General features: G+C 41.2%; 1 long non-coding RNA gene across 1 annotated transcript in view; it reads right to left on the bottom strand.

Annotated features, from left to right (window-relative positions):
• Nucleotides 1-500: 500 nt before the first annotated feature.
• LOC309608868 overlaps nt 501-15,982 on the bottom strand; it is a 54,263-nt gene continuing 38,781 nt past the window's right edge. Inside the window, exon 2 of the long non-coding RNA XR_014233132.1 lies at nt 501-2,645. This is a non-coding gene — a long non-coding RNA (uncharacterized lncRNA). The remainder of the gene's footprint in view (nt 2,646-15,982) is intronic.

The raw sequence follows: 15,982 nt of genomic DNA, 5'->3' as shown, positions 1-15,982 counted from the left end.
GACATTTAGGTTGCTTCCATAACCTGGCTATCTTAAATAGTGCTGCAATGAACATGGGGGGCATGTGTCTTTTTGAATTATGGTTTTCTCTGGGTATATGCTCAGTAGTGGGATTGCTGGGTCGTATGGTAATTCTATTTTTAGTTTTTTAAGGAATCTCCATATTGTCCTCCATAGTGGAGGTATCAATTTACATTCCCACCAACAGTGCAGGAGAGTTCCCTTTTCTCCACACCCTCTCCAGAATTTACTGTTTGTAGATTTTCTGATGATGGCCATTCTGACTGGTGTGAGGTGATACCTCATTGTAGTTTTGATTTGCATTTCTCTAATAATTAGTGATGTTGAGCAGCTTTTCATGTGCCTCTTGGCCATCTGTATGTCTTCTTTGCAGAAATGTCTATTTAGGTCTTCCATTCATTTTTTGATTGGGTTATTTGTTTTTTTAATATTGAGTTGCATGAGCTGTTTATATATTTTGGAGATTAATCCTTTGTCCATTGATTCGTTTGCAGATATTTTCTCCCATTCTGAGGGTTGTCTTTTCATCTTGTTTATGGTTTCCTTTGCTGTGCAAAAGCTTTGAAGTTTCATCAGGTCCCATTTGTTTATTTTTGTTTTTATTTCCATTACTCTAGGAGGTGGATCGAAAAAGATCTTGCTGTGATTTATGTCAAAGAGTATTCTTCCTATGTTTTCCTCTAAGAGTTTTATAGTGTCCGGTCTTACATTTAGGTCTCTAATCCATTCTGAGTTTATTTTTGTGTATGGTGTTAGGGAGTGTTCTAATTTCATTCTTTTCCGTGTAGCTGTCCAGTTTTCTCAGCACCACTTATTGAAGAGACTGTCTTTTCTCCGTTATATATCCTTGCCTCCTTTGTCATAGATTAGTTGACCATAGGTGCGTGGGTTTATCTCTGGGGAAAGCCCCAATTTTAAAAATCTCAGTTTTCAAAAGTTCAGGGTCGAAGAGAACTGAGAGCTCCATCAGAATGATCTGGACCAGAAGGACCCACCCCTGCACCTTTGTCCAGCTTGGGTTGGGCCTGAGATTTGTCACAGCACAGTTACGACAGCCTCAGCAGAGCAGCGATCGGATGTCCTGGGAGAGCAGGAATGGACTTCACAGGAATCCATGCAGCCCTGGCCTTCACTCTCAGCCAAGCTGGCTCCCAGTTGCAACAAGGCAAATTCCACCAGCTGAATGACCCCCAGCAGCTGTGGTAGCCTAGAGGCTCCACCCTGTACAATTTTTCAGGCAGCTGGCCAGTTCTGAGCCAGCTGCTTTCTGTGTAATGAATCAGCCCTGGCCCTCAAAAGGGAGGTATGTCAAGACATACAGGATCTCTAGATTGTACATGTCCCTTAATTCTGTCATCCTACTTTAACCCCACCAAGAATGCCCACCCTCGGGCAGGAAATGAGAATTCATTAGTGGACAAACCAGACAAAACCCCTGTTCTCATAGTAGTTACACTTTGAATCTATCTTAAAGAAACAATCAGAAATGTAAACCAAAAATTAGCATACAGTATTATTACAGTAGCAAAATATTGGAAGCAATCTAAATAACCAACAATAGTAGACTGGTTAAATAAGTTCTAGTACATTTGAAGTCACACAAATACCTATTTAAAAATCATGTTATATAAAAATGCCTAACTATTGAGACAAATGTTTTCAACAGATTAAATGGAAAAAAGAAAAGATTACAAAGAGTACAGTATGACTCCAAAGTTGTGAAAGAAAAAAATGTGTATATGCGTTTGAAAATAAACTGGAAGGATACATATCAAAATGTTAACCATAGTTATCTTTGAATAGTGGGATTAGTGGTGACTTTATATTCGTTGTTGTATTTTCTACAAAATTCTCCTTTGGCCAAATTTCTACACTAAACGTATGTCCCAGTCAGGGTCCAACTAGGAAAATAGCCCACACCAGGTAGTTCGATATTAGGAATTTAATATGGGCAGTAGCTGCAAAGGTGTTATAAGAGACGAAAGGTACACAGGGACCAGCGACCCCAGCAATTAGTAGCATCAAGAGGTGAAAGGAGAAGGGAGGAGCCCAAACTAGCAGCCAGAGCCACTCAGGGGCTCCTAGCAGAGAAGACATGGCCTCTTCTGTAACACCGTTTGAAACAAAGAGAGGGAAGTGGAAATATCCTGGTTCTTCTGCACTGCACTTACACCCTCCAATTCCCTGCAGAGTTTCACACCAGCTGAGCCTGAGCTAGCTGACAAGGGAGCCTGGGAGACGTAGTGTGCAGAGGAAGCCACCTGTAGTACGCAGAGTCCAGGGGAAGGATGGGATATGGATCTGAGAGCAAACACGCAAGTATAATAATAGATTTTCCCGCAAACCTATTATTTATGAAAAAGAGATGCTACTTCTTTTTAAAGAGAAGAAAAAACTAGAGTATATTTCCAAATACCTTCTTACTTCCTCTTCTAATTCAAAAACTTAAAATTCAGTGAAGTCCTTGTTTGCATGCCATACCTAGGCATGTACACAGTCAAAATAAGCTAGGTCATGGTGGCGCAGTGGTTGAGAATCTGTCTGCCAATGCATGGGACACGGGTTCGAGCCCTGATCTGGGAAGATCCCACATGCCGCGGAGCAACCAGGCCCGTGAGCCACAACTACTGAGGCTGCGCGTCTGGAACCTGTGCTCTGAAACAAGAGAGGCCGCGATAATGAGAGGCCCTTGCACCGCGATGAAGAGTGGCCCCCACTTGCCACAACTAGAGAAAGCCCTCGCACAGAAACGAAGACCCTACACAGCCATAAATAAATAAAAATTTAAAAATTTAAAAAAAAAATAAAATAAGCCAGGTCAGAATGCTGGAGGTCTTAGGGTCTCCCTTCTTGCTTTTCAGATCCTCACCCCATCCTTGCCAGGCACCCCTCAGCTGAGTACCCTCAGTTGCCCAGGTTTCCAATATGGCGCCCACTTGGGCAAACTTCACCCCAGTCTCTTTCCTCCACCCAAACTCCCACACAATCCCTACCTGTTCCATGATCTGCACCATTTAGGCCACATTTGCTGCCAGAAAGAAAAGGCTACTTTGAGAGATTTAGTGCTAAGGTTAAGGAAAACGTGTATTTGAAACAACAAACTAGCTACTTAATCATCCCACAGGGTATATGCTTAGAGGCTGCAAATCTTTCCATCAAATTCAAATAGTTTCTATCGAGAGCTTGAAATTCACTCCAAACTGTACTTGGAACTAAGAAACATACAAAGAAAATTAAAACCAGGTCCTTTTCTTAAGGACAGAAGGTAAGAGGTTTTCCCATCGCTCAGGACAAAAATCTTGGAGTCTTCCTTGTATAATCTATTGGGAAATGCTTCAGGTTCAGTCTTCAAGATATATCCAGAGTCTGGCCAACTGCTTACTATCTCCACTAATACAGCTCTCCCAAGCCACCATCATTCCTCACCTCCTTATTGCAATAGCTTCCTAGATGCTCTCCCTGCTTCCACATTTGTCCAAACTTCCTGCCTCCCAGAGTCTATTCTCAACACAGCAGCCAGAGCGATCCTTATAAAACATAAGGAAATGATGTGTTGGGAGGAGGAAATATTGAACCATATCCTCCAAACCGAGAAGGAACTTTGAGACTGAAAAATGAAGCAGGCAACTCCATAAAGTGCAATTATGACGTTTATCGTGGGTAACTTGCATACGGGCAGGATTGGGCAGACAACAATCTAGAGGCATTCTCAGCTGTAAAGGGGGTACAGCGGGATTTAAAGGGGCCAAAGCTAAAACTAGAATCTGACAGTCATGTGAGAAGCACGTCCACAGCCACAGGATCCGGGGTTTTTTCCTCCCCCCAGGGTGTCTCATGACCGTTAACCATCTGTGTCAGCGAAAGGCATTCTTCCAGGTTTCATATTAGATGAAGGCAAGGGTATACGCTGATAGGGAACTTATCTGGCTTGGGTGCATTCCTCGTAAGTTAGGCTAAAGCTCAGTCACACAGAAAGGGCTGGGGTAGGACAGCGGGCCTAAGATGAAGCTGACAAAAACGGAGCCAGCGTGGTTCAGCCACACACAATGTCACTTCTTTGCTGAAAATCCTCTAGTGATTTCCCATGTCACTCCTAATAAAGAGCCAAAATCTTTCAAATGATCAAAAAAGCCCTAAATGGCTTACCAGCCCACACTACCACTGCCTCTCAGAGGTCACCTCCTACGACTAGCCACTCAGGGACTCCGAGATGCCAGGCCCACTCCTCCCTCGGGGCCTTTGCAAGTGCTGTTGCCTCTGCCTGGAATGTTCTTCTTCCCAACATCTGCCCAGCTCTCTCTTACCTCCTTCCATATCTTTGCTACCTAATTTACTCAGTTATTTTATTATCTGGCAGGAACCAGGAACTCTCTCTTACAAGTCTTAGAGTCCCCAGCACTATTTCAGTACTCAACAAATAGTTGGTGCAGGGTAAATATTTGTGGAAGGAAGGAAGGAAAGAAGGAAGGAGGGAAGGAAGAACGGAAAGGAGAAAGGGAGGGAGGAAGGGAGGAAGGGAGAAAGGGTGGGTGGGTCGTGGCATGTCATTAACAGTTGCTTACAGATTTATGGTGTTCAAAACACCTTCACATATTTCTCTTGTTTATTCCTGACATCAACCCTCTACAGTTGGCGAGGCAGGTATGATTAGTATCCCCATTTTAAATTAAGACATTCAAGCTCAACTATATGAAGTAACTTGCTCAAGGTTACAGAGCTAATAAATGAAGAAGCCCAACCTGGAAGCTAGGTCTTTTGACTTCAGATTCCATGTCTTCTTCTCTCCATCAAACAGAAAACTGCTGCTGGAGAACTGCGAGAGGTAAAGAAGTTTAGGCCTGGGATGAGCAGAGCTGTGAATGGCATGCAAAAGAGTTTTGAATTCCAAGACATGGTATCGGCCAACGTGCACATGCCAAAGAGAATGTCCCCAGAGAATGAAAAAAACTATCTGATCCAACTCCCTCACAGGATTAGTTAGGAATAGTTTTCAGCTGCTGGTTAAAGAAAAAAAGAAAGTCCGAATACAGTGGCTTCCATAAAACAAGGATATGTCTCTTACCTAAAAGAAATTCATGAATATTACTCAGCCATAAAAAAGAATGAAACAATGCCATTTACAGCAACATGGATGGACCTAGAGGTTATCATACTAAGTGAAGTAAGTCAGAGAAAGTCAAGTATCATATGATATCGTTTATATGTGGAATTTTAAAAAAAACCATATAAATGAACTTATTTACAAAACAGACTCACAGACTTAGAAAACAAACTTATGGTTACCAAAGGGGAAAGGTGAGGGGAAGGGATAAATTAGGAGGTTGGGAGTAACATAAACACACGACTATATATAAAATAGATTAACAACAAGGACCTACTGTATAGCACAGGGAACCTTACTTAGTAGTTCTATATAGGAATATAGTTCTATATGTAATAACCTATATGGGAAAAGAATCTGAAAAGGAATACATATATGTATATGTATAACTGAATCACTTTGCTATACACCTGAAACTAACACAACATTGTAAATCAACTATACTCCAATATAAAATAAAAATTAAAAATTAAAAAAAGATTTTTAAAACCCAAATGAGATATCGCTACATACCAATGAGATAAAATAAAATAAAAATATCTGACAACATTAAAAAAAGATAAAAGAAGTTCATTTTAAAGAAGAACAGCCTATAGGTGGTGCGGAGGCTCCAAGGTCATTAAGAACCAGGCTTTCTGCATCCTTCAGCTCCACCATCTTTTGTGTGGTGGGCAGAACTCTAAGATGGTCCCCAAGATTCTTGCCCCTTGTGTACATGCCCAGAATAACTCCCTCCCTGTGAGTGTGGGCAGTGCTGTGAATCTGATGGCTCTCACCATCATGATTAGGTTACATTATATGAAATAGGTGAAGAGATTTTCCTATGCAGTTAAAATCCCAAGTCAGTTGATTTTGACTTAATCAAAAAGGAGACTATCCTGGATGGGCCTGACCTAGTTAGGTGAACCCTTAAAAGGTGCTGGGACCTTCCTAAAGGAAGATGTTCAAAGCTAGCTTTTAAACCTTTCTGAGTGAGATTCACCAGCTGGCCCTTATGAAGAAAGCTGCCATGTGTGAGAGGGCCAGGGGGCTAGGACCTGCAAGTGGCCTCTAGGAGCTGAGCAGGAAAACAAGACCTCAGTCCCACAACTGCAAGAAACTGAATTCAACCAAAATCTGAATGAGCTTGGAAGAGGTGCCCAAGTTCCAGTTGAGAACATAGCCCAGCTGACACCTTGATTTCAGCCTCATGAGACCTTGAGCAGAAAATCCAGCTACCTCCTACCCAGAACTCAGAGCCAGAGAAACTGTAAGACAATAAACTTGTGTTGCTTTGAGCCACTAAATCTGTAGTAATTTGTTACACAGTGGTAGAAAATTAATACACCAGGCATACCTTTTATTCCCGAGCACCTCAAGGTGCAAGTTGGCTGTTGAAATTCTGACATCTGCACGCCAGGTAGCAGGAAAGAAGGAAGGAAAGGCAAAAAGGAAGCCCTCCCTACTCAGTTACCACCTACTCTGAAGCAGCCCTAAGTCCCCATAAGTCCACACAGAACTTCACTGAGATCTCCCCAGCCAGCCATATATGACTACATTTCCTGCCAAGGAGGCTGGGAAATACACTTGTTTGGTGAGGCATTTTGTCACCTCCAATAATATAAGGAAGGGAGATTGGCCACCAGGGACGCCTCTCTCATACAGAGACTGAAGCCCTGAGACCTTAGTGACTTACTTGCCCAAAGTCTTCAAGCCCTCTCTTGGGGAGGGCTGCATGTCCTGACCCTGACATCATGTGCCAGGTTCCCAGGAGCAGGCCCTTTGTGGGAGCCAGAAGCTTTGACCAATGCCTGGAGCCAGGCCTCCACCACCCTACTTGTGTCCTTTCCAATTGCTTTGTCTTTCCTTTGTCTCCTGTGACCCCAAGCACAAGGGCTGATCACACTGGGCCCACTTACACTATTTCACACCGTCTTTGGAAGGGAGAGCGTCACTTTACCAGTTTGTAGCAGGATTTTTTCTACTGATCAGAGGTTAAAGAGGGCAAGGGTAGAGGATGAACACTGGGGGCTCAGGACAGGGGCGGGGGGTTGGCACGTCATAATCCTGTAGGAAAGGATGTGACTTAGAGCTGTTAAATCTAAAAGGTGGACCTGGTAGAAAGGGAGAGTGTGGGAAGAGATTTTAGAAACGTCATGGAGGTAAAAGTCACCAGATCAGACAGCAATCAGAAGATAAAGCACAAATGGCTAAGAGCCGAACTGACCTTAAGACATAGTACTTATCAGATGAAGGCAAAGGTGTTCTGCCCACAAAAACTAGGAAATTGGGTGTTCGAAACACCTGAGGGGAAAATCAGTTGTGCTCAGCAGAAGCCAAAAGTCATTTCAGCAGGTAGAGGCATTACACAGGCGGCTAGAAATGATGAAATGATAGGAAAATTGGGGGTAAAAGGGTAGATCTGGGAGTTGTTCACATAGAGAAACAGGAACAATGTCTGGGGTGCAGTGAGTTCTAACTGCTTGATCACTCTGTGGGGTGAAACATTTTGCAAATGGAAGTGGGTTATCATTGTTCTATCTATGCAATTACAGAGCATCATTTCCCTCACCACTAATGAGAACTCTGGGTGAGTTTCCACAAGATTTGCTACATTTCCTGGTCTTTGGTGATTTTGTAACACCAGCTCTGCCTTTAACTCCAGGCATTTCCTTCAGAAAGCAAATTCCTTTCATATTACAAAGTCTGTCCTGGTATGTATGATAAAATAAAAAGATGCCACTCTTGCATGAATCTGGAGTGGCATTCTGCAATTTTCAAAAATGAAATGGCCCGATGATGTCTCCATGGCCTGTCTTCATAAAAATTATTATTATTCATGAGTACCCACATCACTTACCAGGCACCAGTGAGAGAGAGGAATTGCAGGGACTAAAAAAGTCAGCATATTTAATAACTATGTAACAAATCCCAACAACATGAGCATATGTCCCACTACACAAGTAAAAACTAAGAGAGAGGCAGCTGGTGGGTGCTTAGAATTACAGGTTCTGGAGTCGGGGATCTTGGGTTTGATCTGTCCCAGTGCTTAGTAACCTATTTTAGCAATTTGGCTCATTGTTTAACCTCTCTAAGCCTCCGTTTCTTCATCTATAAAAATAGGGGTAATAATAGTACCTGCCTCATAAGAGTATTGTGAGTATTTAATAAGAATGTATTTCAAGCCCTTAGCACAATGCCTGGATTAATGAATGTTAACTATTATTATTTAAAGAGTTGCCTCAATTCTCTGTTTTGCTGTGCCTCTGAAGTGCTAACCTGTAATTCCAGTCTGCTCACTTGCATCCAACTCCACAAGCCACAGCAATAACCAACAACCCACGTATATTTCTGAAACCAGAAGGCATCTTATAAGTTGTGTATCCAGTCAAGGATGTACAACCAAGGATGTGCCAGACCCTCTGGGCACCAGTGGTATTGAAAAAGCTTCCCTAGTTGAGAACCTCTGACCTACTCTAAACTTCTTGTTTCCCAGAGGAGCAAACTGAGGCCCAGAAAGATGAAGAATCTTCTAGGGTCCCAACACCATTTTCAGGGACTGTTTATTGACAGACTGGCTCAGGCCTGAGACTGGCAGCCAAGTCTCTTGACTCTGATTGCACAATTTTGGCATCACCTCAAGCTGCCTTATGGAATTCAACAAGCATTTCCTGAGAAACCGCAGTAGGGGTCATGAAGGAGAGCAAGACAGTGACCCTGCCAAGAATGGCATTGAAACCTAATCAGGGAAACAGGCATTGGTGGTGTTAAGAATTCTAAGAGAAGTGCCAACAAAGTGCTAAGAAGGTTTAAGTTCTGCCTCTAACTCATGAAACTTTCATGAAGAAGGTAAGTTTCTACTGGATTTTAAAGGCTAAGGGGTAAAGGGAGTCATTTGCAGTAGAATAAATCATTTGAGCAAGGGTCCAGAGGTTTAGAGAAAGCTTATAATCTTCTTGAACTGATGAAGGAGATGAACTATAGAACTGAAACATCTGGGTTCAGGAAAAGCCAACTGTATCTTATCAAGCTGCAAAGAGAATAAAACACTTCTTCTCTTCCCAAATGATTCACAGAGCGTCTGCTTTCTGCTTGCCACTCGTTCTGAAAGATGAAATGTCGGAGACGGTAGCACCAAAAAACAATTCCCATTGGATTCCACTCTGAAGACGTTCAGGGGGATGAAGAGGCTCACTACTCATTCCTTGGAAAAGTGGAAGCAAACCGGAATACCTCAGCCCCTCCACTGAAAAGTTAGGGACATGCTGGTGGAGGTGACTATGGCAACTACCATCATTATATTTGGTCCTGCTTGAGAAAAAGTACGAACGCCAATTTTTTTTTAAAATATCTTTATTGGTGTATAATTGCTTTACAAAGTTGTGTTAGTTTCTGCTGTACAACAAAGTGAATCAGCTATACACATACATATATCCCCATATCTCCTCCCTCTTGCATCTCCCTCCCACCCTCACTATCCCATCTCTCTAGGTGGTCACAAACCACCAAGCTGATCTCCCTGTGCTATGCAGCTGCTTCCCACTAGCTATCCATTTTACATTTGGCAGTGTATATATGTCCATGCCACTCTCTCACTTCGTCCCAGCTTCCCCTTCCTCCCCTGTGTCCTCAAGTCCGTTCTCTATGTCTGTGTCTTTATTCCTGCCCTGCCATTAGGGAACTCCAATATTTTTAAATCACTGCTTTGCTCTGGAGTTCCAGTAAGCAATAACTACAGCTTTCTATCACAAAATAGAGTTATTAAAATAATAGAAGTAACACAGTTCCAATTTTCTTTACAACCATACTAAAATGTTAAGAATAGTTTTAAAATAGATGAATCCTCCGATCTTGTCCTGGTTAGCTGTTGCTGTGTAACAAATTGCCTTAAAACTTGATGGCATGAAACAATTATTTTACTTTGCTCACGGATTCGGGTAGGTTAGGAATTTGGAGAGAGCACAGGATATATGGCATATCTCTGCTCCTTGAGGAGACTCAAAGGCCAGAGGCAGGCTAGTATCATCTGGAGGCATCTTCAGTCACTGGTGGTTGATGCTGGCTGTCAGCTGGGACCTCAGCTAGGCTATCCACCAGTACACCTACATGTGGCCTCTCCACTTGGACCAACAGGGGCTTGCTCACAGCATTGAGGCTGGCTTCCAAATGTGAGTGTTCCAAGAAAGCAAGACAGAAGTGCATGGCATTGCATAACCTAGCTTCAGAAGTCATATAATATCAGTCTTGCCATACTTGCTTAGTTGAGGTAGTCACAACATCACCCATGTCCAACAGGAGACATAGACCACATCTCTCAATGGGAGATGTGTCAAGATCACAGTGCAAGAAGAGCACACGGGATAGGAGATATTACTGCAGCCATCTTTAGAACATACTATCTGCCACACACCCCAAGTTAGGATGTGTTAGTTAGGGAGTTTGGGGTTGACACGTACACACTGCTATATTTAAAATGGATCACCAAAAAGGACCCTACTGTATAGCACAGGGAACTCTGTTCAATATTATGTAACAACCTAAAAGAAAAAGAATTTGAAAAAGAATAGATACATGTATATGTATAACTGAATCACTTTGCTATACACCTGAAACTAACACAACATTGTTAATCAACTATACTCCAATATAAAATAAAAATTAAAAAATAATAAAGTCTATATTATTTTCACACTTCCTTTTAAGTAAGTGAAAGCATGTTTATCCAATAGATGATGATAAATACAGAAATCAATAAATACTAAGTGAATGAACAAATGAATAAACACTAGGCTCAAACTGGCAATCATTTATCAGAGCACTAAGGAAATGGCTTAACTTAGTTTTGATAAAACAAGAAAATTCCTTTGGAGGGTAAGCCTGGAAAAATACCACAGTAGAAAACTCTGATGGCCAATTTGGACTCTGAAATGGGGGAGGAATGGGTCAAGGCTAACGATAAAATTGTGAGTGCTTCCAAACTTTCCTCTACAAAGCTTTTGAGGGGAGGAGTTTTTATTTCTATTTTTCTTCTCAATAATAACTTGAAGATTCCATAGACAATTTAAATAATTCCCAGTTGAGATATAGTAAACCTATCTAAGAGAATTAAACATCCTTGGAACACTGAAAGATTTGGTTTTCATGTTTAATTCTTTGGACAATTTTTCCTTCCCCTACAGTCTACTAATTAGAGCATTGTTTGCCTGATCTAGAATTTGAAACAATTTCTTGTCATCTCCTCCCAACACTATTCGCCAGTATTATTCCAGGAGACATTGGATTAAACTTCTGAGGAAAGCAATCTTCTGTCATTTTTTTTTAAACATCTTTATTGGAGTGTAATTGCTTTACAATGGTGTGTTAGTTTCTGCTTTATAACAAAGTGTATCAGCTATACATATACATTAAACCTTTCTTGGAAATTAATTATCTGAATATTAGTTCTACCTCAATGAACTGCACAATGAAAAGTGATCAAATAATTTTAAGATCTCACTGTGACCTTTAAAATGTATTTAGGGACTAATAAATGAGTAAGTAAATTCTCAGTTCCTCAGATGTTCTAAGAATTGGCGGAGTAGGCAGAAAACTAAAAATCTTCAAGTATTGGTTAGACATAAATGAACACAGACGAAAACAAGAATAACCTCAAGACTTCCAGACTACGACTGTTTTTCCCTAAAACTTTCTCTTTCAGTATCCTTGATTTAACATTAGAAGTTCTTTAACATTAAAGGAGCTGAATGATGGTCATTTATATCATTTTAGTATTTATAAATCTGCCCCAGATAGGTACTGGAGCACAGAGACCAATTCATATTTCACATAATTCAGTATGCTTCTTTATATTTCTCTACTGAACAGAAAAATAGTAACTCTCAAGACTGTAATCTCCTTTTTAAAGGGACCATTAATGATTTACAAGGATGGGGGCTTTTTTTCCAAAGGAAGGGAAACAAAACTTTGTATGCATTCTCTTCCAAGATGGCTTTTTCAGAACACTGATATGAAAAAATTATAAAGCATTGAGAATAATTAGAACCAAACCCAACCTCTCCCCTTGGCATCCTGGGCCCATCATAATCTACTTTTTTTTTTTTAATATGTATTTTTTTTTAATATTTATTTATTTATTTTTGGCTGTGTTGGGTCTTCGTTTCTGTGCGAGGGTTCTCTCTAGTTGTGGCAAGCGGGGGCCACTTTTCATCGCGGTGCGCGGGCCTCTCACTATCGCGGCCTCTCTTGTTGCGGAGCACAGGCTCCAGATGCGCAGGCTCAGTAGCTGTGGCTCACGGGCCTAGTTGCTCCGCGGCACGTGGGATCCTCCCAGACCAGGGCTCGAACCCGTGTCCCCTGCATTAGCAGGCAGATTCTCAACCACTGCGCCACCAGGGAAGCCCCCTAATATGTATTTATTTGGCTGCACCAGGTCTTAGTTGCCACGTACAGGATCTTTTTAGTTGTGGCATATGGGATCTACTTCCTTGACCAGGGATCGAACCTGGGCCCCTTGCACTGGGAGCACAGAGTCTTAACCACTGGACCACCAGTGGAACTCTGGAAGTTCCTACAATATACTCTTTACTTGCCTTTCCCATCATTTCTTTCTCCATTACCCTTACCCTTTCTACTCTTAAGCTCAAGAGAATCCCTCTCTAAACCCTTTCTTGACCCATGCCTGGGTCATTCTCCTCTGCTTCTCCATTTACAGCACCCATCATCCTCTTCCAAGATCCAGATCAAATGCCATCCTTGGCTGAAGCATCGTCTAATCTACCCAGGGATCCTTAATCACACTAGCTTTCCTTCATCTTGTAAAAATAATACAACATTTATTTCATTCTGCTTGAGTTTTAAGTGCTAGCTCTTTGCATAGCTGCCATTCCAAATAGATTGCAAAATGCAAAATCCCCGAGGAAGCGATATAGTATTTCATTATTATATTCCTGCACAATGCCTTAAAGTAGGCTCTTAATTTTGTTAATGTTTACTATAGATGATATTTATTGATCACATACTATATACTGGTCTTGGTTAAGTATTTTAAGATATTATTTCAATTAACTTTCACAAGAATCCTAAAAAAAAGTACTATAGACATCATTCCTACTTTACAAAGGAGGAAATGAGATCACAGGATTTAAGTACCTTTCCCAATGTCAAATAGTTAGTGAAACTAGGATTTGAACCTGAGTGGTCAGATTCCACAGCCTAAACTCCTCTTCTCTAATTTTACCTCTCACTTGACGGTTTCTAAATCAATTTTAATGGAAGTTAAGAAACACACAGACTTTGTTTATTCACTGAAAATGAGACTTTAATGTAAGCAAAAGAAATAGCTGCATTTTCCTATGTATCATCTCTGCTGTCCACAGAATAAATGACAACAAGTGTCAGGTATTTGACCCCATAAGCCAACACCTAGATTTTCTTAAGACGTTTTTTTATCCATTAATCAAAGTAAATCCATCTTCCCATAATATGACACCACCCTGAGTATTAGCAAAGCCTCTACTAATCATTTTATTCAGTATACAATTATGGGACATAAAAGAGAAAACATTCTTCCTTTTAAATTACTTATATCCACTAAGCAATAAAAAAGGTCAAATAAGGTTCAGGCTGTGTTGTGGCCAAATCACTGAGTCCGACATCCAATAGGCTGATTGATATGTTTTTTAAATACTTTACCGCTCAGTCAAATCATTTAAATTGCTTCATGTATGCTAGCAATCACTGTGTTGGAAATGCTTTTTCCATGTACCTACTTATTATGTACAGCTTGTCCTGAAACAGTAAGAGATAAATTAATTGAGAAAAATTCTACCAAGTCTTTTCTTGTCTCTCCAATACATTTTTCCACATTGTTGACAGACCAAGCTTTCTAAAATGCAACCTCAAATGAAAAGAAATGAACCTCATGTTCATAGCAGCTTTATTCACAGTTGCCAAAACTTGAGGTAGCAAAGATGTCCTTCAGTAGGTGAGGGAGGGAGAGAGAGAGAGAGGGAGGGAAGGAAGGAAAGAAGGAAGGAAGGAAGGGGAAGAAAGAAAAAAAGAAAGAAAGAGAGAAAGAAAGAAAGAAAGAAAGAAAGAAAGAAAGAAAGAAAGAAAGAAAGAAAGAAAGAAAGAAAGAAAGAAAAGAAAGAGAAAGAAAGAGAAGGAAAGAAAGAAAGAAAGAAAGAAAAAGAAAGAAAGAGAAGGAAAGAAAGAAAGGAAGGAAGGAAGGAAGAAAGAAAGAAAGAAAGAAAGAGAAAGAAAAAAAGAAAGAAAGAAAGAAAGAAAGAAAGAAAGAAAGAAAGAAAGAAAGAAGGAAAGAAGGAAAGAAAGAAAGAAAGAAGGAAAGAAAGAGAGAGAGTCAGGAAAGAAAGAAAAGAAAAGAAAGACAAACTAATGACCTAATCAATCTCCTGATCCGGAATGCCCTATTGGTCCACTTAGAAAACTCCAAGTTATCCTTCAAAAGAGTGCTCAGCATCACCCCACATGTAAGCAGCTCACTCCAAGCACATACTCTATGCTTTTTTGATATCTATAAACTAGTGTTTAATTACCTCTCTACTGTAGACATTTATGTAAATGGGTAATTACATTAGACTGTGAGTTCTTCCAGGGACCCACTAAATTCTAGATCCCCAGCACCCAGAAGACAATGCCCGGCTCAAGGAGTTACTCAATAAACCTGTGTTAGCCTGAGCTTTTCAGAAGAGCAGAATCCAGGCTTTCCTCAGTCTCCTCTGAGTCCTGGGTCCGATTAGGCTGCAGTGAGGCCTGTAATAGGAAGTGTGTGTAAAGAAGAAAAGTTATATGCATAAAGTTCTCATAGAGAGAAGAAGAAAAAGGGGTATACATAGAGTAAAAGGACATTAATAACCCAACAGTAACAAATATGGGGAATTAGAAATGACCTTGAACCGCATTTTCCTCTGGAAAAACAATCCCTCAAAGAAAGCAAAAGAGGGACTTCCCTGGTGGTGTAGTGGTCAGGAATCTGCCTGCCAATGCAGGGGACACAGGTTTGAGCCCTGGTCTGGGAAGATCCCACATGCCGTGGAGCAACTAAGCCTGTGCACCACAACTACTGAGCCTGTGCTCTAGAGCCTGCAAGCCAAAACTACTGAGCCCGTGTGCCACAACTACTGAAACCCACGGGCCTAGAGCCCATGCTCTGCAACAAGAGAAGCCACTGCAGTGAGAAGCCCGTGCACCGCAGCAAAGAGTAGCCCCCGCTCACCGCAACTAGAGAAAGCCCGCGCGCAGCAACAAAGACCCAATGCAGCCAAAAATAAATAAATACATACATAAATTTTTTTAAAAAAAGAAAGCAAAAGAAAAATGACCAAATGTAGGATAAGCAAAGCTGCTTATACCAAAAGAATACTTGGAAGATAAAGCATGAAGTGAGGGGACACACATTATCTCTTCCCAAAGTACAGATTTGTTTCAGGTCTGTTGCTCGGCACCACCTCCCCCCACGCCCCCGTGTCTGCAAGTCATGTAGTTTCACCTCGGCTAATGTCTTCAGTGTCCCAAGAATGATTTCGAACCCGCAAGGGGTAAAATTATTCCACTGATGAAGGGGGTTCAACTTGGCCATGATACATTCTGAATCCTAGGGCAGTAACACATGCTCTTCGAATCACTGAAAGAGGGAGTTTCTAAGAGTTTGACCAAAGCAAGTATTTGTGTTACAGAAGAGGACTTCGTGCATATTAAACTTTTCCAAAAGTCCTCTGCTGGAACAGCACTCACAATGCCTCACCGAGATCGTTGGCTCAACACTACTTTTTTTTCTCTGAGTTTCAGAAGATACCACTGCCTCTTGCCCACCTGCAGCTGATTAGTTCATCGCCAACCAGGTACTAAAACATTACGAGTGTA

The sequence above is a fragment of the Balaenoptera borealis genome (genome assembly GCF_965194805.1).
Source record: "Balaenoptera borealis genome assembly, chromosome: 13".
Taxonomy (NCBI): Eukaryota; Metazoa; Chordata; class Mammalia; order Artiodactyla; family Balaenopteridae; genus Balaenoptera; species Balaenoptera borealis.
Note: the sequence above shows the minus strand (reverse complement) of the source record. Positions and strands in the feature narration are given on the sequence as shown.